This window comes from Chanodichthys erythropterus, unplaced genomic scaffold, assembly GCF_024489055.1.
Source record: "Chanodichthys erythropterus isolate Z2021 unplaced genomic scaffold, ASM2448905v1 ctg001590_np12, whole genome shotgun sequence".
Lineage (NCBI taxonomy): Eukaryota > Metazoa > Chordata > Actinopteri > Cypriniformes > Xenocyprididae > Chanodichthys > Chanodichthys erythropterus.
In genome coordinates, this window is record NW_027125673.1 from 565,330 (window position 1) to 591,311 (window position 25,982).

Sequence of the window (25,982 nt, forward strand, 5' to 3'; positions counted from 1 at the left end):
TATAAGTGTCTATAACGTCAAAACGAAATGAGATATTTTCACCAAATTTGGCACACATATGTATGGATACACTCCAAGGACATCCCCCAAAAATGGTGGAGATCGGGCAATAGGTGGCGCTATAACTGTCAAAAAACCTTTAAAACTATATATTTCTATAATGAATTGCCTGACACTGTCATTTTGTGCCACCAGATGGCAGCAGAAGGACACTAATATAATTCAAGGTTTCAAGAATTCAATGTTTTGTCATTTAAAATCCCTTTAAACCAGGGGTGCCCAATCCTGTTCCTGGATATCTACCTACCTGCACATTTTAGCTCCAACCCTGATAAAACACACCTGAATCAGTTATAATTAAGATCTTCAGGAGCACTTCATAATTACAGACAGGTGTGTTGTGTTGAGCTGGGCTAAAGCTGAACTCTGTAGGAAGGTAGATCTGCAGGAACAGGATTGTTCCACAGGGCCCGTTGAGCTCTATCTACCCTCTGAGTTTCAGAATTTTTCGATGTCCTGTTCCTGAGATATAAGCGATAAACCAAATTCCTATTCATCATTCATTCATTCATTATTTTGGTGTGAAAAAGACAAGACTTGCACTAAGATTTTCTTACCTATCATGTAATTTCAAATATCTACAACAAAACATTTTGCGTGGCAAAATGTACTCAAGAGCTTATAATTCCTAAATTAAAACTCAGAACTTCACGAAATTAAGTGAGCACACGCAGCATATGCCTCTAAAGAAGCATGCCAATTTTTATGGAGATCGACCAATAGGTGGCGCTATAACTGTAAAAGCTTTAAAATCCATATATTTTCAATGGTAAATTGCCTGTTTTGGCTGAAAATGGTCAATTCCTTCTATGATTTAGGTGTTTACATGCTTGGTAAATAAAACTTAAATATCTTTTAAACTTTAAAGTATGTTTTTATGCATATCTGCTTAAAGGTCTTAAATGCTTGAACCCCGGTAAATGCTGCTTGCAGCTTTAATTATTATTATTATTCTTTTTCTTCTGCCGTAAAACGCATCGTGCAGCCCAAACCGTAAGGCCTAGAGACTTGAAACTTTGTCAGATGATAGTACAAAAATCGAGGAGAGGTTGACAAAGTATGACCCAAATCGGCCAATAGGTGGCGCTACAGCGATGAAATGCGCAAAATGGCTCATAACTCCTAAACCGTTTGTCGTAGATTAAAAGAATTACATATTTGGAATCCTTGCGTCAAGGCGGTGACAAGCGTAGAAGATCAGATTTGCTCTCCGAGGTCCCGTTTTCCCGCCATTTTGAATTTTGTCCAAAACCTACTTTTCGAACTAGTCCTAGGTTTTTTGCCCGATCGGAACCAAACCAGTGCAGAAATGTTCTCTGGAGTGTGAATATCAATAATTATCAAAAAAAGTTGAAATTTTGATTCACGGTCACGAAGGGGCGCCAAAACGTACGTTAAGGGCGGAGCCACTTTTACTAAAATGGCTATAACTCGAGAACGAAATGAGATATTTGCACCAAACTCGGTACACATGTGTATGGGCTCATTCTTTGGTCACGATAAAAAAATCTCGTCGATTGGGCATTAGGTGGCGCTATAACTTGAAAAAAACATAAACACGTCTGTAACTAAGCAACCGTTAGTCCAATCGACTTGAAATTTGGCATGCAGTGTCTTGGTCCAAGGGGGCATGATGGTCTATGAGGACATTGGCGTATCTCAAAAAACATGGCCGCCATCGGCCAATGAAGTTTAAGCACCTATTAGACCAGGTTAACGGAGGCCGATCGGAACGAAACTCAATGGGCATGTTCAACTCATGGTCCTAGAGGTCTGTAAGAATTTTGAAAGAAATCGGCCACAAGTTGGCGCTAACGAGTTTTACGCCTCGGTAATCACATGGTGTTTCATAAAATGCATATCATTTGATAGATCTCCTCATGCTGAACAACTTTGCCTCAAGAACCAATTCTGTCAATCAAATCGTTCATTAATTATTCGCAAATATGTGAAAAACCTACTTTTGCGAACTAGTCCTAGGTTTTTCACCCGATTGGAATGAAACCAGTGTAGGACAATTCTATGGACTCTCTAGATCAATAATTATCAAAAAAAGTTGAACTTTGTCCTTTGGGTTGCTATAACTGGTCATTTAGAAAATGGGTGTGGCAAAATGTACTCAAAAGCCTATAAATCCTAAACGAAAACTCGGAACTTCACGAAAATAAGTGAGCATATGCCAAATATTGTTCTAAATAAGCATGACAAATTTTGTGAAGATTGGGCAACAGGTATAGAAGTTATAACAGTTATAATGATGAAAAATGACAATATTCCTATGTTTATAAACGAAATCTCAACCAATCCAGCCAGCACTGAGCTCATTCGAACAGTCTAGATGACGTCTGTCCACACTATGAATTTCAGGCATTTTCATTGAATTTTCGCCGAGATATTAGCCAAAAACCAGCGGGCGCGATTTAAAATGGCGGCCGCCAATGACGTCACATCCCTGTACATTTTTGTTTCTAACTCAGGAACCGAAAGTCCCCGCGAGCTCAAACTCGGATGGCAAGGTCCCCTCCCGGCCCTTGAGCGGCCACATCCGTCGCGGGCCTCGGGGACGCCCCCCCGCGGATCGCTAGTTCGCGGGACCCCCGAATTTAAACGGCCGTAACTCCCGAGCCCTACCTCCTAGGACCTTGGGGAAGGGCTCGTTGGAAAGGCCCTTTCCCCAACTAGATTCGATTCAAGTTTGGTGCGATTTGGTCTAGGCGTTCTTGAGATATAAGCACAAAAAGATAAGCATTAGACCAGGCGTAACTCCCGACCCCCAACACTCACTGTCCCGGCGATGGTCTCGTTCCACAGGGCCCGTTGAGCTCTATCTACCTTCTGAGTTTCAGAATTTTTCGATGTCCTGTTCCTGAGATATAAGCGATAAACCAAATTCCTATTCATCATTCATTCATTCATTATTTTGGTGTGAAAAAGACAAGACTTGCACTAAGATATTCTTACCTATCATGTAATTTCAAATATCAACAACAAAACATTTTGCGTGGCAAAATGTACTCAAGAGCTTATAATTCCTAAATTAAAACTCAGAACTTCACGAAATTAAGTGAGCACACGCAGTTTGCGAATATTTATTTGCACTTTATTTGCACTTTATTTGCGAATATTTTCGAAACCGTTTGTCCGATCGTCACGAAACCACCGTAGAAAACACGAAACCTAAGTTGGTTTACTATATGTTAAAGCCCAAATGTCAAAATTTTGATAGGAAGTGGCAAAAAAATCCAATCAAAGTCTTTCATGGGTCAATTTTTATGCGCTCATATATATAAGTGTCTATAACGTCAAAACGAAATGAGATATTTTCACCAAATTTGGCACACATATGTATGGATACACTCCAAGGACATCCCCCAAAAATGGTGGAGATCGGGCAATAGGTGGCGCTATAACTGTCAAAAAACCTTTAAAACTATATATTTCTATAATGAATTGCCTGACACTGTCATTTTGTGCCACCAGATGGCAGCAGAAGGACACTAATATAATTCAAGGTTTCAAGAATTCAATGTTTTGTCATTTAAAATCCCTTTAAACCAGGGGTGCCCAATCCTGTTCCTGGATATCTACCTACCTGCACATTTTAGCTCCAACCCTGATAAAACACACCTGAATCAGTTATAATTAAGATCTTCAGGAGCACTTCATAATTACAGACAGGTGTGTTGTGTTGAGCTGGGCTAAAGCTGAACTCTGTAGGAAGGTAGATCTGCAGGAACAGGATTGTTCCACAGGGCCCGTTGAGCTCTATCTACCCTCTGAGTTTCAGAATTTTTCGATGTCCTGTTCCTGAGATATAAGCGATAAACCAAATTCCTATTCATCATTCATTCATTCATTATTTTGGTGTGAAAAAGACAAGACTTGCACTAAGATTTTCTTACCTATCATGTAATTTCAAATATCTACAACAAAACATTTTGCGTGGCAAAATGTACTCAAGAGCTTATAATTCCTAAATTAAAACTCAGAACTTCACGAAATTAAGTGAGCACACGCAGCATATGCCTCTAAAGAAGCATGCCAATTTTTATGGAGATCGACCAATAGGTGGCGCTATAACTGTAAAAGCTTTAAAATCCATATATTTTCAATGGTAAATTGCCTGTTTTGGCTGAAAATGGTCAATTCCTTCTATGATTTAGGTGTTTACATGCTTGGTAAATAAAACTTAAATATCTTTTAAACTTTAAAGTATGTTTTTATGCATATCTGCTTAAAGGTCTTAAATGCTTGAACCCCGGTAAATGCTGCTTGCAGCTTTAATTATTATTATTATTCTTTTTCTTCTGCCGTAAAACGCATCGTGCAGCCCAAACCGTAAGGCCTAGAGACTTGAAACTTTGTCAGATGATAGTACAAAAATCGAGGAGAGGTTGACAAAGTATGACCCAAATCGGCCAATAGGTGGCGCTACAGCGATGAAATGCGCAAAATGGCTCATAACTCCTAAACCGTTTGTCGTAGATTAAAAGAATTACATATTTGGAATCCTTGCGTCAAGGCGGTGACAAGCGTAGAAGATCAGATTTGCTCTCCGAGGTCCCGTTTTCCCGCCATTTTGAATTTTGTCCAAAACCTACTTTTCGAACTAGTCCTAGGTTTTTTGCCCGATCGGAACCAAACCAGTGCAGAAATGTTCTCTGGAGTGTGAATATCAATAATTATCAAAAAAAAGTTGAAATTTTGATTCACGGTCACGAAGGGGCGCCAAAACGTACGTTAAGGGCGGAGCCACTTTTACTAAAATGGCTATAACTCGAGAACGAAATGAGATATTTGCACCAAACTCGGTACACATGTGTATGGGCTCATTCTTTGGTCACGATAAAAAAATCTCGTCGATTGGGCATTAGGTGGCGCTATAACTTGAAAAAAACATAAACACGTCTGTAACTAAGCAACCGTTAGTCCAATCGACTTGAAATTTGGCATGCAGTGTCTTGGTCCAAGGGGGCATGATGGTCTATGAGGACATTGGCGTATCTCAAAAAACATGGCCGCCATCGGCCAATGAAGTTTAAGCACCTATTAGACCAGGTTAACGGAGGCCGATCGGAACGAAACTCAATGGGCATGTTCAACTCATGGTCCTAGAGGTCTGTAAGAATTTTGAAAGAAATCGGCCACAAGTTGGCGCTAACGAGTTTTACGCCTCGGTAATCACATGGTGTTTCATAAAATGCATATCATTTGATAGATCTCCTCATGCTGAACAACTTTGCCTCAAGAACCAATTCTGTCAATCAAATCGTTCATTAATTATTCGCAAATATGTGAAAAACCTACTTTTGCGAACTAGTCCTAGGTTTTTCACCCGATTGGAATGAAACCAGTGTAGGACAATTCTATGGACTCTCTAGATCAATAATTATCAAAAAAAGTTGAACTTTGTCCTTTGGGTTGCTATAACTGGTCATTTAGAAAATGGGTGTGGCAAAATGTACTCAAAAGCCTATAAATCCTAAACGAAAACTCGGAACTTCACGAAAATAAGTGAGCATATGCCAAATATTGTTCTAAATAAGCATGACAAATTTTGTGAAGATTGGGCAACAGGTATAGAAGTTATAACAGTTATAATGATGAAAAATGACAATATTCCTATGTTTATAAACGAAATCTCAACCAATCCAGCCAGCACTGAGCTCATTCGAACAGTCTAGATGACGTCTGTCCACACTATGAATTTCAGGCATTTTCATTGAATTTTCGCCGAGATATTAGCCAAAAACCAGCGGGCGCGATTTAAAATGGCGGCCGCCAATGACGTCACATCCCGGTACATTTTTGCTTCTAACTCAGGAACCGAAAGTCCCCGCGAGCTCAAACTCGGATGGCAAGGTCCCCTCCCGGCCCTTGAGCGGCCACATCCGTCGCGGGCCTCGGGGACGCCCCCCCGCGGATCGCTAGTTCGCGGCACCCCCGAATTTAAACGGCCGTAACTCCCGAGCCCTACCTCCTAGGACCTTGGGGAAGGGCTCGTTGGAAAGGCCCTTTCCCCACCTAGATTCGATTCAAGTTTGGTGCGATTTGGTCTAGGCGTTCTTGAGATATAAGCACAAAAAGATACGCATTAGACCAGGCGTAACTCCCGACCCCCAACACTCACTGTCCCGGCGATGGTCTCGTTCCACAGGGCCCGTTGAGCTCTATCTACCCTCTGAGTTTCAGAATTTTTCGATGTCCTGTTCCTGAGATATAAGCGATAAACCAAATTCCTATTCATCATTCATTCATTCATTATTTTGGTGTGAAAAAGACAAGACTTGCACTAAGATTTTCTTACCTATCATGTAATTTCAAATATCTACAACAAAACATTTTGCGTGGCAAAATGTACTCAAGAGCTTATAATTCCTAAATTAAAACTCAGAACTTCACGAAATTAAGTGAGCACACGCAGCATATGCCTCTAAAGAAGCATGCCAATTTTTATGGAGATCGACCAATAGGTGGCGCTATAACTGTAAAAGCTTTAAAATCCATATATTTTCAATGGTAAATTGCCTGTTTTGGCTGAAAATGGTCAATACCTTCTATGATTTAGGTGTTTACATGCTTGCTAAATAAAACTTAAATATCTTTTAAACTTTAAAGTATCTTTTTATGCATATCTGCTTAAAGGTCTTAAATGCTTGAACCCCGGTAAATGCTGCTTGCAGCTTTAATTAGGGGTTCAAGCACGAAGTGCTGAAACCCTATTGTAATTGTTAGGATTTTTATTATTATTATTATTATTATTATTATTATTATTATTCTGCCGTAAAACTGATCGTGCAGCCTAAACCGTAAGGCCTAGAGACTTGAAATTTGGCCAGATTGTAGTGCTCAATTTGGGGAGAACCTATCAAAGTCTTGACCCAATCGGCCAAACGGGGGCGCTACAGCGCAAAAAACAAAATTTTCAGACATTTTTGGCCATAGCTCGTAAACCGCTTGACGTAGACTCAAAAACTGTACATCGTTGCAATCCTTGGGTTAGTACGAACAAAATTGTTTTGCGCCTTTTTTAACTCTACGACGCACCGTTTTTCCGTAAAATTGACCCGAAGCCCAAACGTACTTTCGCGAACTAGTCCTAGGATTTTCAACCGATCGGAACCAATCCACTGCAGAAATATTCTCTGGACACTGAATATCAATAATTATCAAAAAAAGTTGAAATTTCGAATTTTGCACGAAACAGTACGCCAAAAACATCTATGCTAACGTTAGCCAAATGCTATTTTTAGTGATAACTCTTGAACGGAATGGAATATCTTCACTAAACTTGGTACATATATGTATAAGCTCAGACTTTGGTTAAATAAAAAAAATTGCGCACCTCTGCCACTAGGTGGCGCTATAATGCAAAAAAAACATAAAAACAGCTATAACTATGCAACCGTTAGTCCGATTGACTTAAAATTTGGCATGCAGTGTCTTGGTCCAAGGGGGCATGATTGCCTTTAAGGACATTGGTGTATCTCAAAAAACATGGCCGCCATCGGCCAATGAAATTTGAGCACCTATTAGACAAGGTTAACGGAGGCCGATCGGAACGAAACTCGGTGTGCATGATCGAATCGTGGTCATGGACGTCTGTACCAATTTTGAAAGAAATCGGCCACTAGTTGGCGCTAACGAGTTTTACGACTCTGTAATCACATGGTGTTTCATAAATCCACACAATATGCATATCATTTGATAGATCTCCTCATGCTGAACAACTTTGCCTCAAGAACCATTGCTGTCAATCAAATTGTTCATTAATTATTCATGAATATTTTAAAAACCTACTTTTGCGAACTAGTCCTAGGTTTTTCGCACAATCGGAACGAAACCAGTGCAGGACAATTCTATGGACTCTCCAGATCAATAATTATCAAAAAAAGTTGAACTTTACCCTTTGGGTCGCTATAACGGGGTCATTTAGAAAGTGGGCGTGGCTAAATATACCCAAAAGCCTATAAAACCTAAACGTAAACTCAGAACTTCACGAAAATTGGGGAACGCATGCAAAGTATAACTATACAGAAGCACACCAATTTTTATGGAGATCGGACCATAGGTGGCGCTATAACTGTTAGAAAACTTTAAAAAACTTGTGTTTTTAATGCTTTTGGATTAAATTGTATATAACTCTGGATGTGATCGACTTTTTTGACAAGAGATATATCTTTAGACTCCTGAATCCTTGCCGAGTTCAACGATATCAGACTTGCCAGGTTTCGGAAAATGGTTTGTGTCACCTTGTGATTTAGCGCTTAAAAAACGTTTGCGAATATTTTCGAAACCGTTTGTCCGATCGTCACGAAACCACCGTAGAAAACACGGAACCTAAGTTGGTTTACTATACGTTAAAGCCCAAATGTCAAAATTTTGATAGGAAGTGGCAAAAAAATCCAATCAAAGTCTTTCATGGGTCAATTTTTATGCGCTCATATATATGTGTCTATAACGTCAAAACGAAATGAGATATTTTCACCAAATTTGGCACACATATGTATGGATACACTCCGAGGACATCCCCCAAAAATGGTGGAGATCGGGCAATAGGTGGCGCTATAACTGTCAAAAAACCTTTAAAACTATATATTTCTATAATGTATTGCCTGACACTGTCATTTTGTGCCACCAGATGGCAGCAGAAGGCCACTAATATAATTCAAGGTTTCAAGAATTCAATGTTTTGTCATTTAAAATCCCTTTAAACCAGGGGTGCCCAATCCTGTTCCTGGATATCTACCTACCTGCACATTTTAGCTCCAACCCTGATAAAACACACCTGAATCAGTTATAATTAAGATCTTCAGGAGCACTTCATAATTACAGACAGGTGTGTTGTGTTGAGCTGGGCTAAAGCTGAACTCTGTAGGAAGGTAGATCTGCAGGAACAGGGTTGTTCCACAGGGCCCGTTGAGCTCTATCTACCCTCTGAGTTTCAGAATTTTTCGATGTCCTGTTCCTGAGATATAAGCGATAAACCAAATTCCTATTCATCATTCATTCATTCATTATTTTGGTGTGAAAAAGACAAGACTTGCACTAAGATTTTCTTACCTATCATGTAATTTCAAATATCTACAACAAAACATTTTGCGTGGCAAAATGTACTCAAGAGCTTATAATTCCTAAATTAAAACTCAGAACTTCACGAAATTAAGTGAGCACACGCAGCATATGCCTCTAAAGAAGCATGCCAATTTTTATGGAGATCGACCAATAGGTGGCGCTATAACTGTAAAAGCTTTAAAATCCATATATTTTCAATGGTAAATTGCCTGTTTTGGCTGAAAATGGTCAATTCCTTCTATGATTTAGGTGTTTCCATGCTTGCTAAATAAAACTTAAATATCTTTTAAACTTTAAAGTATCTTTTTATGCATATCTGCTTAAAGGTCTTAAATGCTTGAACCCCGGTAAATGCTGCTTGCAGCTTTAATTAGGGGTTCAAGCACGTAGTGCTGAAACCCTATTGTTATTGTGCTGATTTTTATTATTATTATTCTTTTTCTTCTGCCGTAAAACGCATCGTGCAGCCCAAACCGTAAGGCCTAGAGACTTGAAACTTTGTCAGATGATAGTACAAAAATCGAGGAGAGGTTGACAAAGTATGACCCAAATCGGCCAATAGGTGGCGCTACAGCGATCAAATGCGCAAAATGGCTCATAACTCCTAAACCGTTTGTCGTAGATTAAAAGAATTACATATTTGGAATCCTTGCGTCAAGGCGGTGACAAGCGTAGAAGATCAGATTTGCTCTCCGAGGTCCCGTTTTCCCGCCATTTTGAATTTTGTCCAAAACCTACTTTTCGAACTAGTCCTAGGTTTTTTGCCCGATCGGAACCAAACCAGTGCAGAAATGTTCTCTGGAGTGTGAATATCAATAATTATCAAAAAAAAAGTTGAAATTTTGATTCACGGTCACGAAGGGGCGCCAAAACGTACGTTAAGGGCGGAGCCACTTTTACTAAAATGGCTATAACTCGAGAACGAAATGAGATATTTGCACCAATCTCAGTACACATGTGTATGGGCTCATTCTTTGGTCACGATAAAAAAATCTCGTCGATTGGGCATTAGGTGGCGCTATAACTTGAAAAAAACATAAACACGTCTGTAACTAAGCAACCGTTAGTCCAATCGACTTGAAATTTGGCATGCAGTGTCTTGGTCCAAGGGGGCATGATGGTCTATGAGGACATTGGCGTATCTCAAAAAATATGGCCGCCATCGGCCAATGAAGTTTGAGCACCTATTAGACCAGGTTAACGGAGGCCGATCGGAACGAAACTCAATGGGCATGTTCAACTCATGGTCCTAGAGGTCTGTAAGAATTTTGAAAGAAATCGGCCACAAGTTGGCGCTAACGAGTTTTACGCCTCGGTAATCACATGGTGTTTCATAAAATGCATATCATTTGATAGATCTCCTCATGCTGAACAACTTTGCCTCAAGAACCAATTCTGTCAATCAAATCGTTCATTAATTATTCGCAAATATGTGAAAAACCTACTTTTGCGAACTAGTCCTAGGTTTTTCACCCGATTGGAATGAAACCAGTGTAGGACAATTCTATGGACTCTCTAGATCAATAATTATCAAAAAAAGTTGAACTTTGTCCTTTGGGTTGCTATAACTGGTCATTTAGAAAATGGGTGTGGCAAAATGTACTCAAAAGCCTATAAATCCTAAACGAAACCTCGGAACTTCACGAAAATAAGTGAGCATATGCCAAATATTGTTCTAAATAAGCATGACAAATTTTGTGAAGATTGGGCAACAGGTATAGAAGTTATAACAGTTATAATGATGAAAAATGACAATATTCCTATGTTTATAAACGAAATCTCAACCAATCCAGCCAGCACTGAGCTCATTCGAACAGTCTAGATGACGTCTGTCCACACTATGAATTTCAGGCATTTTCATTGAATTTTCGCCGAGATATTAGCCAAAAACCAGCGGGCGCGATTTAAAATGGCGGCCGCCAATGACGTCACATCCCTGTACATTTTTGTTTCTAACTCAGGAACCGAAAGTCCCCGCGAGCTCAAACTCGGATGGCAAGGTCCCCTCCCGGCCCTTGAGCGGCCACATCCGTCGCGGGCCTCGGGGACGCCCCCCCGCGGATCGCTAGTTCGCGGGACCCCCGAATTTAAACGGCCGTAACTCCCGAGCCCTACCTCCTAGGACCTTGGGGAAGGGCTCGTTGGAAAGGCCCTTTCCCCAACTAGATTCGATTCAAGTTTGGTGCGATTTGGTCTAGGCGTTCTTGAGATATAAGCACAAAAAGATAAGCATTAGACCAGGCGTAACTCCCGACCCCCAACACTCACTGTCCCGGCGATGGTCTCGTTCCACAGGGCCCGTTGAGCTCTATCTACCTTCTGAGTTTCAGAATTTTTCGATGTCCTGTTCCTGAGATATAAGCGATAAACCAAATTCCTATTCATCATTCATTCATTCATTATTTTGGTGTGAAAAAGACAAGACTTGCACTAAGATATTCTTACCTATCATGTAATTTCAAATATCAACAACAAAACATTTTGCGTGGCAAAATGTACTCAAGAGCTTATAATTCCTAAATTAAAACTCAGAACTTCACGAAATTAAGTGAGCACACGCAGTTTGCGAATATTTATTTGCACTTTATTTGCACTTTATTTGCGAATATTTTCGAAACCGTTTGTCCGATCGTCACGAAACCACCGTAGAAAACACGAAACCTAAGTTGGTTTACTATATGTTAAAGCCCAAATGTCAAAATTTTGATAGGAAGTGGCAAAAAAATCCAATCAAAGTCTTTCATGGGTCAATTTTTATGCGCTCATATATATAAGTGTCTATAACGTCAAAACGAAATGAGATATTTTCACCAAATTTGGCACACATATGTATGGATACACTCCAAGGACATCCCCCAAAAATGGTGGAGATCGGGCAATAGGTGGCGCTATAACTGTCAAAAAACCTTTAAAACTATATATTTCTATAATGAATTGCCTGACACTGTCATTTTGTGCCACCAGATGGCAGCAGAAGGACACTAATATAATTCAAGGTTTCAAGAATTCAATGTTTTGTCATTTAAAATCCCTTTAAACCAGGGGTGCCCAATCCTGTTCCTGGATATCTACCTACCTGCACATTTTAGCTCCAACCCTGATAAAACACACCTGAATCAGTTATAATTAAGATCTTCAGGAGCACTTCATAATTACAGACAGGTGTGTTGTGTTGAGCTGGGCTAAAGCTGAACTCTGTAGGAAGGTAGATCTGCAGGAACAGGATTGTTCCACAGGGCCCGTTGAGCTCTATCTACCCTCTGAGTTTCAGAATTTTTCGATGTCCTGTTCCTGAGATATAAGCGATAAACCAAATTCCTATTCATCATTCATTCATTCATTATTTTGGTGTGAAAAAGACAAGACTTGCACTAAGATTTTCTTACCTATCATGTAATTTCAAATATCTACAACAAAACATTTTGCGTGGCAAAATGTACTCAAGAGCTTATAATTCCTAAATTAAAACTCAGAACTTCACGAAATTAAGTGAGCACACGCAGCATATGCCTCTAAAGAAGCATGCCAATTTTTATGGAGATCGACCAATAGGTGGCGCTATAACTGTAAAAGCTTTAAAATCCATATATTTTCAATGGTAAATTGCCTGTTTTGGCTGAAAATGGTCAATTCCTTCTATGATTTAGGTGTTTACATGCTTGGTAAATAAAACTTAAATATCTTTTAAACTTTAAAGTATGTTTTTATGCATATCTGCTTAAAGGTCTTAAATGCTTGAACCCCGGTAAATGCTGCTTGCAGCTTTAATTATTATTATTATTCTTTTTCTTCTGCCGTAAAACGCATCGTGCAGCCCAAACCGTAAGGCCTAGAGACTTGAAACTTTGTCAGATGATAGTACAAAAATCGAGGAGAGGTTGACAAAGTATGACCCAAATCGGCCAATAGGTGGCGCTACAGCGATGAAATGCGCAAAATGGCTCATAACTCCTAAACCGTTTGTCGTAGATTAAAAGAATTACATATTTGGAATCCTTGCGTCAAGGCGGTGACAAGCGTAGAAGATCAGATTTGCTCTCCGAGGTCCCGTTTTCCCGCCATTTTGAATTTTGTCCAAAACCTACTTTTCGAACTAGTCCTAGGTTTTTTGCCCGATCGGAACCAAACCAGTGCAGAAATGTTCTCTGGAGTGTGAATATCAATAATTATCAAAAAAAAGTTGAAATTTTGATTCACGGTCACGAAGGGGCGCCAAAACGTACGTTAAGGGCGGAGCCACTTTTACTAAAATGGCTATAACTCGAGAACGAAATGAGATATTTGCACCAAACTCGGTACACATGTGTATGGACTTGAAATTTGGCATGCAGTGTCTTGGTCCAAGGGGGCATGATGGTCTATGAGGACATTGGCGTATCTCAAAAAACATGGCCGCCATCGGCCAATGAAGTTTAAGCACCTATTAGACCAGGTTAACGGAGGCCGATCGGAACGAAACTCAATGGGCATGTTCAACTCATGGTCCTAGAGGTCTGTAAGAATTTTGAAAGAAATCGGCCACAAGTTGGCGCTAACGAGTTTTACGCCTCGGTAATCACATGGTGTTTCATAAAATGCATATCATTTGATAGATCTCCTCATGCTGAACAACTTTGCCTCAAGAACCAATTCTGTCAATCAAATCGTTCATTAATTATTCGCAAATATGTGAAAAACCTACTTTTGCGAACTAGTCCTAGGTTTTTCACCCGATTGGAATGAAACCAGTGTAGGACAATTCTATGGACTCTCTAAATCAATAATTATCAAAAAAAAGTTGAACTTTGTCCTTTGGGTTGCTATAACTGGTCATTTAGAAAATGGGTGTGGCAAAATGTACTCAAAAGCCTATAAATCCTAAACGAAAACTCGGAACTTCACGAAAATAAGTGAGCATATGCCAAATATTGTTCTAAATAAGCATGACAAATTTTGTGAAGATTGGGCAACAGGTATAGAAGTTATAACAGTTATAATGATGAAAAATGACAATATTCCTATGTTTATAAACGAAATCTCAACCAATCCAGCCAGCACTGAGCTCATTCGAACAGTCTAGATGACGTCTGTCCACACTATGAATTTCAGGCATTTTCATTGAATTTTCGCCGAGATATTAGCCAAAAACCAGCGGGCGCGATTTAAAATGGCGGCCGCCAATGACGTCACATCCCGGTACATTTTTGCTTCTAACTCAGGAACCGAAAGTCCCCGCGAGCTCAAACTCGGATGGCAAGGTCCCCTCCCGGCCCTTGAGCGGCCACATCCGTCGCGGGCCTGGGGGACGCCCCCCCGGGTATCGCTAGTTCGCGGCACCCCCGAATTTAAACGGCCGTAACTCCCGAGCCCTACCTCCTAGGACCTTGGGGAAGGGCTCGTTGGAAAGGCCCTTTCCCCACCTAGATTCGATTCAAGTTTGGTGCGATTTGGTCTAGGCGTTCTTGAGATATAAGCACAAAAAGATACGCATTAGACCAGGCGTAACTCCCGACCCCCAACACTCACTGTCCCGGCGATGGTCTCGTTCCACAGGGCCCGTTGAGCTCTATCTACCCTCTGAGTTTCAGAATTTTTCGATGTCCTGTTCCTGAGATATAAGCGATAAACCAAATTCCTATTCATCATTCATTCATTCATTATTTTGGTGTGAAAAAGACAAGACTTGCACTAAGATTTTCTTACCTATCATGTAATTTCAAATATCTACAACAAAACATTTTGCGTGGCAAAATGTACTCAAGAGCTTATAATTCCTAAATTAAAACTCAGAACTTCACGAAATTAAGTGAGCACACGCAGCATATGCCTCTAAAGAAGCATGCCAATTTTTATGGAGATCGACCAATAGGTGGCGCTATAACTGTAAAAGCTTTAAAATCCATATATTTTCAATGGTAAATTGCCTGTTTTGGCTGAAAATGGTCAATACCTTCTATGATTTAGGTGTTTACATGCTTGCTAAATAAAACTTAAATATCTTTTAAACTTTAAAGTATCTTTTTATGCATATCTGCTTAAAGGTCTTAAATGCTTGAACCCCGGTAAATGCTGCTTGCAGCTTTAATTAGGGGTTCAAGCACGAAGTGCTGAAACCCTATTGTAATTGTTAGGATTTTTATTATTATTATTATTATTATTATTATTATTATTATTCTGCCGTAAAACTGATCGTGCAGCCTAAACCGTAAGGCCTAGAGACTTGAAATTTGGCCAGATTGTAGTGCTCAATTTGGGGAGAACCTATCAAAGTCTTGACCCAATCGGCCAAACGGGGGCGCTACAGCGCAAAAAACAAAATTTTCAGACATTTTTGGCCATAGCTCGTAAACCGCTTGACGTAGACTCAAAAACTGTACATCGTTGCAATCCTTGGGTTAGTACGAACAAAATTGTTTTGCGCCTTTTTTAACTCTACGACGCACCGTTTTTCCGTAAAATTGACCCGAAGCCCAAACGTACTTTCGCGAACTAGTCCTAGGATTTTCAACCGATCGGAACCAATCCACTGCAGAAATATTCTCTGGACACTGAATATCAATAATTATCAAAAAAAGTTGAAATTTCGAATTTTGCACGAAACAGTACGCCAAAAACATCTATGCTAACGTTAGCCAAATGCTATTTTTAGTGATAACTCTTGAACGGAATGGAATATCTTCACTAAACTTGGTACATATATGTATAAGCTCAGACTTTGGTTAAATAAAAAAAATTGCGCACCTCTGCCACTAGGTGGCGCTATAATGCAAAAAAAACATAAAAACAGCTATAACTATGCAACCGTTAGTCCGATTGACTTAAAATTTGGCATGCAGTGTCTTGGTCCAAGGGGGCATGATTGCCTTTAAGGACATTGGTGTATCTCAAAAAACATGGCCGCCATCGGCCAATGAAATTTGAGCACCTATTAGACAAGGTTAACGGAGGCCGATCGGAACGAAACTCGGTGTGCATGATCGAATCGTGGTCATGGACGTCTGTACCAATTTTGAAAGAAATCGGCCACTAGTTGGCGCTAACGAGTTTTACGACTCTGTAATCACATGGTGTTTCATAAATCCACACAATATGCATATCATTTGATAGATCTCCTCATGCTGAACAACTTTGCCTCAAGAACCATTGCTGTCAATCAAATTGTTCATTAATTATTCATGAATATTTTAAAAACCTACTTTTGCGAACTAGTCCTAGGTTTTTCGCACAATCGGAACGAAACCAGTGCAGGACAATTCTATGGACTCTCCAGATCAATAATTATCAAAAAAAAGTTGAACTTTACCCTTTGGGTCGCTATAACGGGGTCATTTAGAAAGTGGGCGTGGCTAAATATACCCAAAAGCCTATAAAACCTAAACGTAAACTCAGAACTTCACGAAAATTGGGGAACGCATGCAAAGTATAACTATACAGAAGCACACCAATTTTTATGGAGATCGGACCATAGGTGGCGCTATAACTGTTAGAAAACTTTAAAAAACTTGTGTTTTTAATGCTTTTGGATTAAATTGTATATAACTCTGGATGTGATCGACTTTTTTGACAAGAGATATATCTTTAGACTCCTGAATCCTTGCCGAGTTCAACGATATCAGACTTGCCAGGTTTCGGAAAATGGTTTGTGTCACCTTGTGATTTAGCGCTTAAAAAACGTTTGCGAATATTTTCGAAACCGTTTGTCCGATCGTCACGAAACCACCGTAGAAAACACGGAACCTAAGTTGGTTTACTATACGTTAAAGCCCAAATGTCAAAATTTTGATAGGAAGTGGCAAAAAAATCCAATCAAAGTCTTTCATGGGTCAATTTTTATGCGCTCATATATATGTGTCTATAACGTCAAAACGAAATGAGATATTTTCACCAAATTTGGCACACATATGTATGGATACACTCCGAGGACATCCCCCAAAAATGGTGGAGATCGGGCAATAGGTGGCGCTATAACTGTCAAAAAACCTTTAAAACTATATATTTCTATAATGTATTGCCTGACACTGTCATTTTGTGCCACCAGATGGCAGCAGAAGGCCACTAATATAATTCAAGGTTTCAAGAATTCAATGTTTTGTCATTTAAAATCCCTTTAAACCAGGGGTGCCCAATCCTGTTCCTGGATATCTACCTACCTGCACATTTTAGCTCCAACCCTGATAAAACACACCTGAATCAGTTAATTAAGATCTTCAGGAGCACTTCATAATTACAGACAGGTGTGTTGAGCTGGGCTAGAGCTGAATTGTAGGAAGGTAGATCTCCAGGAACAGGATTGGGCACCCCTACTTTAAACTATATAAATCCTTATAATAACATTACAAATCACATTTTTTTCAAGGTTTACCACTTCATTTGTTCATGTGACTTATGTCTTTGCAGTAAGACAACATTACAATTACATTGTGACCTGAAAATTATATTTTTTTGTTTATGTGTGTGTGTGTATGTGTGTAAAGCATGCTTCGTATGTATAAGGTATTACTGTTTAAACCTTTTCTTTCTGTGTTTGTTTTAGCATATATGATTTCAGTGGTACATGCTTGCTAAATAAGACAAATCCTGCCTTAAACTGCCTTAAATGCTTGAACCCCGATAAAATGCTGCATGCAGCTTTAATTATTATTATTATTCTTTTTCTTCTGCCGTAAAACGCATCGTGCAGCCCAAACCGTAAGGCCTAGAGACTTGAAACTTTGTCAGATGATAGTACAAAAATCGAGGAGAGGTTGACAAAGTATGACCCAAATCGGCCAATAGGTGGCGCTACAGCGATCAAATGTGCAAAATGGCTCATAACTCCTAAACCGTTTGTCGTAGGTTAAAAGAATTACATATTTGGAATCCTTGCGTCAAGGCGGTGACAAGCGTAGAAGATCAGATTTGCTCTCCGAGGTCCCGTTTTCCCGCCATTTTGAATTTTGTCCAAAACCTACTTTTCGAACTAGTCCTAGGTTTTTTGCCCGATCGGAACCAAACCAGTGCAGAAATGTTCTCTGGAGTGTGAATATCAATAATTATCAAAAAAAAGTTGAAATTTTGATTCACGGTCACGAAGGGGCGCCAAAACGTACGTTAAGGGCGGAGCCACTTTTACTAAAATGGCTATAACTCGAGAACGAAATGAGATATTTGCACCAAACTCAGTACACATGTGTATGGGCTCATTCTTTGGTCACGATAAAAAAATCTCGTCGATTGGGCATTAGGTGGCGCTATAACTTGAAAAAAACATAAACACGTCTGTAACTAAGCAACCGTTAGTCCAATCGACTTGAAATTTGGCATGCAGTGTCTTGGTCCAAGGGGGCATGATGGTCTATGAGGACATTGGCGTATCTCAAAAAACATGGCCGCCATCGGCCAATGAAGTTTGAGCACCTATTAGACCAGGTTAACGGAGGCCGATCGGAACGAAACTCAATGGGCATGTTCAACTCATGGTCCTAGAGGTCTGTAAGAATTTTGAAAGAAATCGGCCACAAGTTGGCGCTAACGAGTTTTACGCCTCGGTAATCACATGGTGTTTCATAAAATGCATATCATTTGATAGATCTCCTCATGCTGAACAACTTTGCCTCAAGAACCAATTCTGTCAATCAAATCGTTCATTAATTATTCGCAAATATGTGAAAAACCTACTTTTGCGAACTAGTCCTAGGTTTTTCACCCGATTGGAATGAAACCAGTGTAGGACAATTCTATGGACTCTCTAGATCAATAATTATCAAAAAAAAAGTTGAACTTTGTCCTTTGGGTTGCTATAACTGGGTCATTTAGAAAATGGGTGTGGCAAAATGTACTCAAAAGCCTATAAATCCTAAACGAAAACTCGGATCTTCACGAAAATAAGTGAGCATATGCCAAATATTGTTCTAAATAAGCATGACAAATTTTGGGGAGATTGTAACTGTTATAACTTCTATACCTGTTGCCCAAAGATGAAAAATGATAATATTCCTATGTTTATAAACGAAATCTCAACCAATCCAGCCAGCACCGGACTCATTCGAACCGTCTAGATGAAGTCTGTCCACATTATGAATTTCAGGCATTTTCATTGAATTGTCGCCGAAATATTAGCCAAAAACCAGCGGGCGCGTTTTAAAATGGCGGCCGCCAATGACGTCACAATCCCGGTACATTTTTGCTTCTAACTCAAGAACCGAAAGTCCCCGCGAGCTCAAACTCGGATGGTAAGGTCCCCTCCGGGCCCTTGAGCAGCCACATCCGTCGCGGGCCTCGGGGGCGCCCCCCCGCGGATCGCTAGTTCGCGGGACCCCCGACTTTAAACGGCCGTAACTCCCGAGCCCTACCTCCTAGGACCTTGGGGAAGGGCTCATTGGAAAGGCCCTTTCCCCGACTAGATTCGATTCGAGATTGGTGCAATTTGGCCTGAGCGTTCTTGAGATATAAGCACAAAAATATACGCATTAGACCAGGCGTAACTCCCGACCCCCAACACTCACTGTCCCCGCGATGGTCTCGTTCCACAGGGCCTGTTGAGCTCTATCTACCCTCTGAGTTTCAGAATTTTTCGATGTCCTGTTCCCGAGATATAAGCGAAAAACCAAATTCCCATTTATCATTCATTCATTATTCTGTTGTCAGAAAGACAAGACTTGCACTAAGATTTTCTTACCTATCATGTATGTCAAATATCTACAACAATGTGTGTGTAAACATGTTTAATGCAGTCATGGAAAATGTACAAAACCAGACCATTTTTAAACTGAAAGTAGGCTAATGACTGGTCCTTTGCTGCCACCTGCTGGTTAAAGTAGTCATATTGTTCTGTAATGCATATTTAGACTTGATAAAATCACTATTAATGATTACAATCACATTTTGTCAAAATGCACCACTCAATTTCGGTTGAATTATTAATGACAATTGTGCCACATTATGTGAAACTTTAAGGAGACTTGCAGTAAACATTTCGTTACCCATCATTTATTATGTCAATCAAATCGTTCATTCAAGAATATTTTAAAAACCTACTTTTGCATACTAATCAGGTTTTTTGCTCAATCTGAATGAAACCAATGCAGTACAATTCTCTGGACTCTGTTGTTTAATAATGATCAAAAAAAGTTGAACTTTTGCATTAGTGGATATAAAAGGGTCATTTCAAAATGTGGCCTTCACCAAGTGTGCCTGAAAGCCATATATCTCTCCAAGGAATGCTCAGATCTTTCTGAAAATAAGCAAGGACGTGTGACATGACTCTAAACAAGCAATTTCATGGAGATCGGGACAATAGCTAACTTTAACAGTTAAAAATGTGTTGAATGACAATGTTCATATGTTTTGTATGTCCTGAAATTGTCATTTGCCACCAGATGGCAGTAGAAGGCCACTAATATAGTTCAAGATTTCAAGGTTTTTCCAAGGTTTTGTCATGTTATATCTCTTTTAAACTATATAAATCCTTATAATATCATTACAAATCACATTTTGTCAAGGTTTACCTCTTCATTTGTTCATCTGACATATGTTTTTTTGCAATAATACAACATTACAATTACATTTAGACCTGAAAATGATGATTTTTAAAGGGAAAACCTGGAATAAGCATTTTCTTACCTCATTATTGATTTCAAATATCCATATTTGCAACAAAATGTGTTTGTAAGCATGTTTAATTAATGTAGTGAACATGGAAATATTCTTGAAACACAAAACACATACTGTTTTGACACAGAATGAAAGTGAACCAATAAGTGGTGTGTGTGTGTATGAGTAAGCATGCGTATTATTGTTTAAGCCTTTTCTTTCTCTGTGTTTGGTTTAGCATATATCATAGCTGTTCATCTGTGATTTAAGTGGTGACATGCTTGCTAAATAAAACTTAAATATCTTTCAAACTATAAAATATCTTTTTATGCATATCTGCTTAAAGGTCTTAAATGCTTGAACCCCGGTAAATGCTGCTTGCAGCTTTAATTATTATTATTATTCTGCCGTAAAACTGATCGTGCAGCCCAAACCGTAAGTGCTAGAGACTTGAAATTTGGTCAGATTGTAGTGCTCAATTTGGGGAGAACCTATCAATGTCTTGACCAAATCGGCCAAATGGGGGCGCTACAGCGCAAAAAACAAAATTTTCAGACTTTTTTGGCCATAGCTCGTAAACCGCTTGACGTAGACTCAAAAACTGTACATCGTTGCAATCCTTGGGTTAGTATGAACAAAATTTTTTTGTGCCTTTTTTAACTCTACGACGCACCGTTTTTCCGTAAAATTGACCCAAAGCCCAAACATACTTTCGCGAACTAGTCCTAGGATTTTCAACCGATCGGAACCAATCCACTGCAAAAATATTCTCTGGACACTGTATATCAATAATTATCAAAAAAAAGTTGAAATTTCGAATTTTGCACTAAACAATACGCCAAAAACGTCTATGCTAACATTAGCCAAATGCTATTTTTAGTGATAACTCTTGAACGGAATGGAATATCTTCACTAAACTTGGTACATTTATGTATAAGCTCAGACTTTGGTTAAATAAAAAAAATTGCGCACCTCTGCGACTAGGTGGCGCTATAATTTGAAAAAAACATAAAAACAGCTATAACTATGCAACCGTTAGTCCGATTGACTTAAAATTTGGCGTGTAGTGTCTTGGTCCAAGGGGGCATGATTGTCTTTAAGGAGATTGGTGTATCTCAAAAAACATGGCCGCCATCGGCCAATGAAATTTGAGCACCTATTAGACAAGGTTAACGGAGGCCGATCGGAACGAAACTCGGTGTGCATGATCGAATCGTGGTCATGGACGTCTGTACCAATTTTGAAAGAAATCGGCAACTAGGTGGCGCTAACGAGTTTTACAACTCTGTAATCACATGGTGTTTCATAAATCCACATAATATGCATATCATTTGATAGATCTCCTCATGCTGAACAACTTTGCCTCAAGAACCAATGCTGTCAATCAAACCGTTCATTAATTATTCATGAATATTTTAAAAACCTACTTTTGCGAACTAGTCCTAGGTTTTTCGCACAATCGGAACAAAACCAGTGCAGGACAATTCTCTGGACTCTCCATATCAATAATTATGTATAATGGAGCAATGAATTTGAGGCATGATGCAAAACACACTCTTGAAGCTGTATCTCTCCACTGCTTTATCGTATTCAGACCAAACTTGGTACATGTCATCACAAGCATGACCTGAGGCATCATGCAGTGTTTCAGTGCAGCGCCTCCTACTGGAGAGGAGATATGAAAAATGAATATTTTTGGTTATAACTTCTGATGGGTTTGACCAAAAATCATAAATTTGGTCTTGATAGATTCTGGGCATCATGTTGAGTCGGATGATATCCAATTTTCCCATATCGGCCATTTTGGCCGTCAGCCATTTTGAATTTTGTGCTAAAATTCTGTATTTTACGAACGCATTAGCGTATCTTTACGAAACTCAGTATGGGTCATCAGGACAATGCCCTGAAGGAGCCTGAGAAGTTTTGAACCAGCACCACCTTGTGGTCAAAAGTTATAACAAAATTTACGAAAATGCTAATAACTTTTGACTATATTAACCGATTGTAATGAAACTGGTCTCAGTTGATTCCGTGGGTGATGCTGAGAACACAGGTATCAAATTTGCCATAGTCGGCTGAACTTCCTGTCTGCCATATTGTTTTACTTTAAAAACCTACTTTTTCGAACTCCTCCTAGACCGTTGCTCCGATTTTCACCAAAATCGAACCGTATCGTCTTCAGACCATGCCGACAAAAAGTTATGGATTTCAAGTTGAAAAGTCAAACCTTTTTCGTATACCGGAGCAACGAATTTGAGGCATGATGCAAAACACACTCTTGAAGCTGTATCTCTGCAATGCTTTGACATATTGACACCAAACTTTGCAAGTGTCATTGTCACCTCACTCTGACCATACCACATTAATTTGGTCACAGTGCCACCTATTGGTCGAAAGTGATGAACCAGTAAATCCTCATTTTTGATCATTTTTCAGCTCTTTTGCCTTAAGTGATCTTAATAGGTCTTTAATTGCTCACGGTTGCATTTGGTCTGATGCTCACAGCCATGTTGGCTGGCTTCTTGTGCCGTTTTTGTGCTTGGCCCCGTAATTGCTGCTTGCAGCTATATTTATTCTTCTTCTTCTTCTTCTTCTTCCGCTCTTGAAGTCTATGACAGCCCATAGAACCGCTTGCGGGAAAGTTATGAAATTTGGCACACAGTTAGAGGACAGTCTGATCTATGTCCTTAGCAAATTTGGAGTCTCTAACTCAATCCCTCTAGCGCCACCAGCTGTCCAAAGTTGCACTTATGTTTATGTTAATAACTTTTGAACCATAAGGGTTAGAAACAAAATTATTTTTGTCTCTGATTCCTTGTCTCAAACCGAATCGATTGCACCCTATGACGTTCCGCCATTTTGAATTTTCTGAATAACCTACTTTTTCGAACTCCTCCTAGGCCGTTACTCCGATTTTCATGAAAATTGAATCAGATCATCTTCAGACCATGCTGACAAAAATGTTATGGAATTCAAGTTGATTCCTCAAACCATTTTCGAAAAACTCATGAACGAATTGTACGTAGTGCTTGCGAAAACAGATGTAAGGCTGTATCTTCGCAACGCTTTATCGTATTCAGACCAAACTTGGTACATGTCATCACAAGCATGACCTGAGGTACCATGCAGTGTTTCGGCGCAGCGCCACCTACTGGTGCGGAGATATGAATTTTTTTTATTTTTGATTATAACTTCTGATGGTTTTATCCAAAAGTCATAAATTTGGTCTCGCTGGATTCGGGGAATCCTGCCGAGTCGAATGATATCCAATTTTCCTACTTCAGTCATTTTGGCCGTCGGCCATTTTGAATTATGTGTTAAAATGCTGTATTTTATGAACGCATTAGCGTATCATTACCAAACTCGGTATGGGTCATCAGGACGAAGCCCTGAAGGAGCCTGACGTTTCGGCAGTGCGCCACCTTGTGGTCAAAAGTTATAACAAAATTTACAAAAATGCTAATAACTTCTGACTATATTTACCGATTGTAATGAAACTGGTCTCAGCAGATTCCTTGGGTGATGCTGAGAACATAGATATCAAATTTTCCATAGTTGGCAGAACTTCCTGTCCGCCGTATTGTTTTTCTTTAAAAACCTACTTTTTCGAACTCCTCCTAGACCGTTACTCAGATTTTCACCAAAATCGAACTGTATCATCTTCAGACCATGCCGACAAAAGTTATGGATTTCAAGTTGATAAGTCAAACCGTTTTCGTATACCAGAGCAAAGAATTTGAGGCATGATGCAAAAACGACTCTTGAAGCTGTATCTCTGCAATGCTTTATCATATTCAGACCAAACTTGGTACGTGTCATCACAAGCATGACCTGAGGCATCATACAGTGTTTCGACGCAGCGCCACCTACTGGAGGGGAAATATGAAAAATGGCTATTTTTGCTTATAACTTCTGATGGGCTTGACAAAAATTCATAAATTTGGTATGGGTCATCAGGACAATGCCCTGAAGGAGCCTGAGAAGGTTCGGACCAGCGCCACCTTGTGGTCAAAAGTTATAACAAAATTTACAAAAATGCTAATAACTTTTGACTATATTAACCGATTGTAATGAAACTGGTGTCCGTAGATTCCGTAGGTGATGCTGAGATCATAGATATCAAATTTGCCATAGTCAGCTGAACTTCCTGTCCGCTGTATGGTTTTTCTTTAAAAACCTACTTTTTCGAACTCCTCCTAGACTGTTGCTCTGATTTTCACCTAAATCGAACCGTATCATCTTCAGACCATGCCAACAAAAAGTTATGGATTTCAAGTCGATATGTCAAACCGTTTTCGTATACCATAGTAAAGAATTTGAGGCATGATGCAAAAACGACTCTTGAAGCTGTATCTCTGCAATGCTTTATCATATTCAGACCAAACTTAGTACGTGTCATCCCAAGCATGACCTGAGGCATCATACAGTGTTTCGGTGCAGCGCCACGTAATGGAGTGGAGATATGAAAAATGGATTTTTTTGCTTATAACTTCATATGGGTTTGTCCAAAAATCATAACTTTGGTCTCGATGGATTCAGGGAGTCATGCCGAGTCGAATGATATCCAATTTTCCCATTTCAACCATTTTGGCCGTCGTCCATTTTGAATTTTGTGCTAAAGTGCTGTATTTTATGAACGCATTCAAGTATCGTTACGAAACTCGGTATAGGTCATCAGTATAATCCCCTGAAGGAGCCTGAGAAGTTTCGGACCAGTGCCACCTTGTGGTCAAAAGTGATTATGAAATTTACAAAAATGCTAATAAATTTTAACTGTATTTACCAATTGTAATGAAACTGGTCTCAGTTGATTCCTTGGGTCATGTTGAGAACATAGATATCAAATTTGCTATAGTCGGCTGAACTTCCTGTCCGCCATATTGTTTCACTTTAAAAACCTACTTTTTCGAACTCCTCCTACACCATTGATCTGATTTTCACCAAAATTGAACTGTATCATCTACAGACCATGCCGGGATTATGGATTTCAAGTCGATATGTTAAACCGTTTTCGTATACCGGAGCAATGAATTTGAGGCATGTTGTAAAACACACTCTTGTAGCTGTATCTCTGCACTGCTTTATCGTATTTAGACCAAACTTGGTACATGTCATCACAAGTATGACCTGAGGCATCATGCAGTGTTTCAGCGCAGCGCCACCTACTGGTGCGGAGATATGAAAAATGGCTATTTTTGCTTATAACTTCTGATGGGTTTGACCAAAATTCATAAATTTGGTATGGGTCATCAGGACAATGCCCTAAAAGAGCCTGAGAAGGTTCGGACCAGCACCGC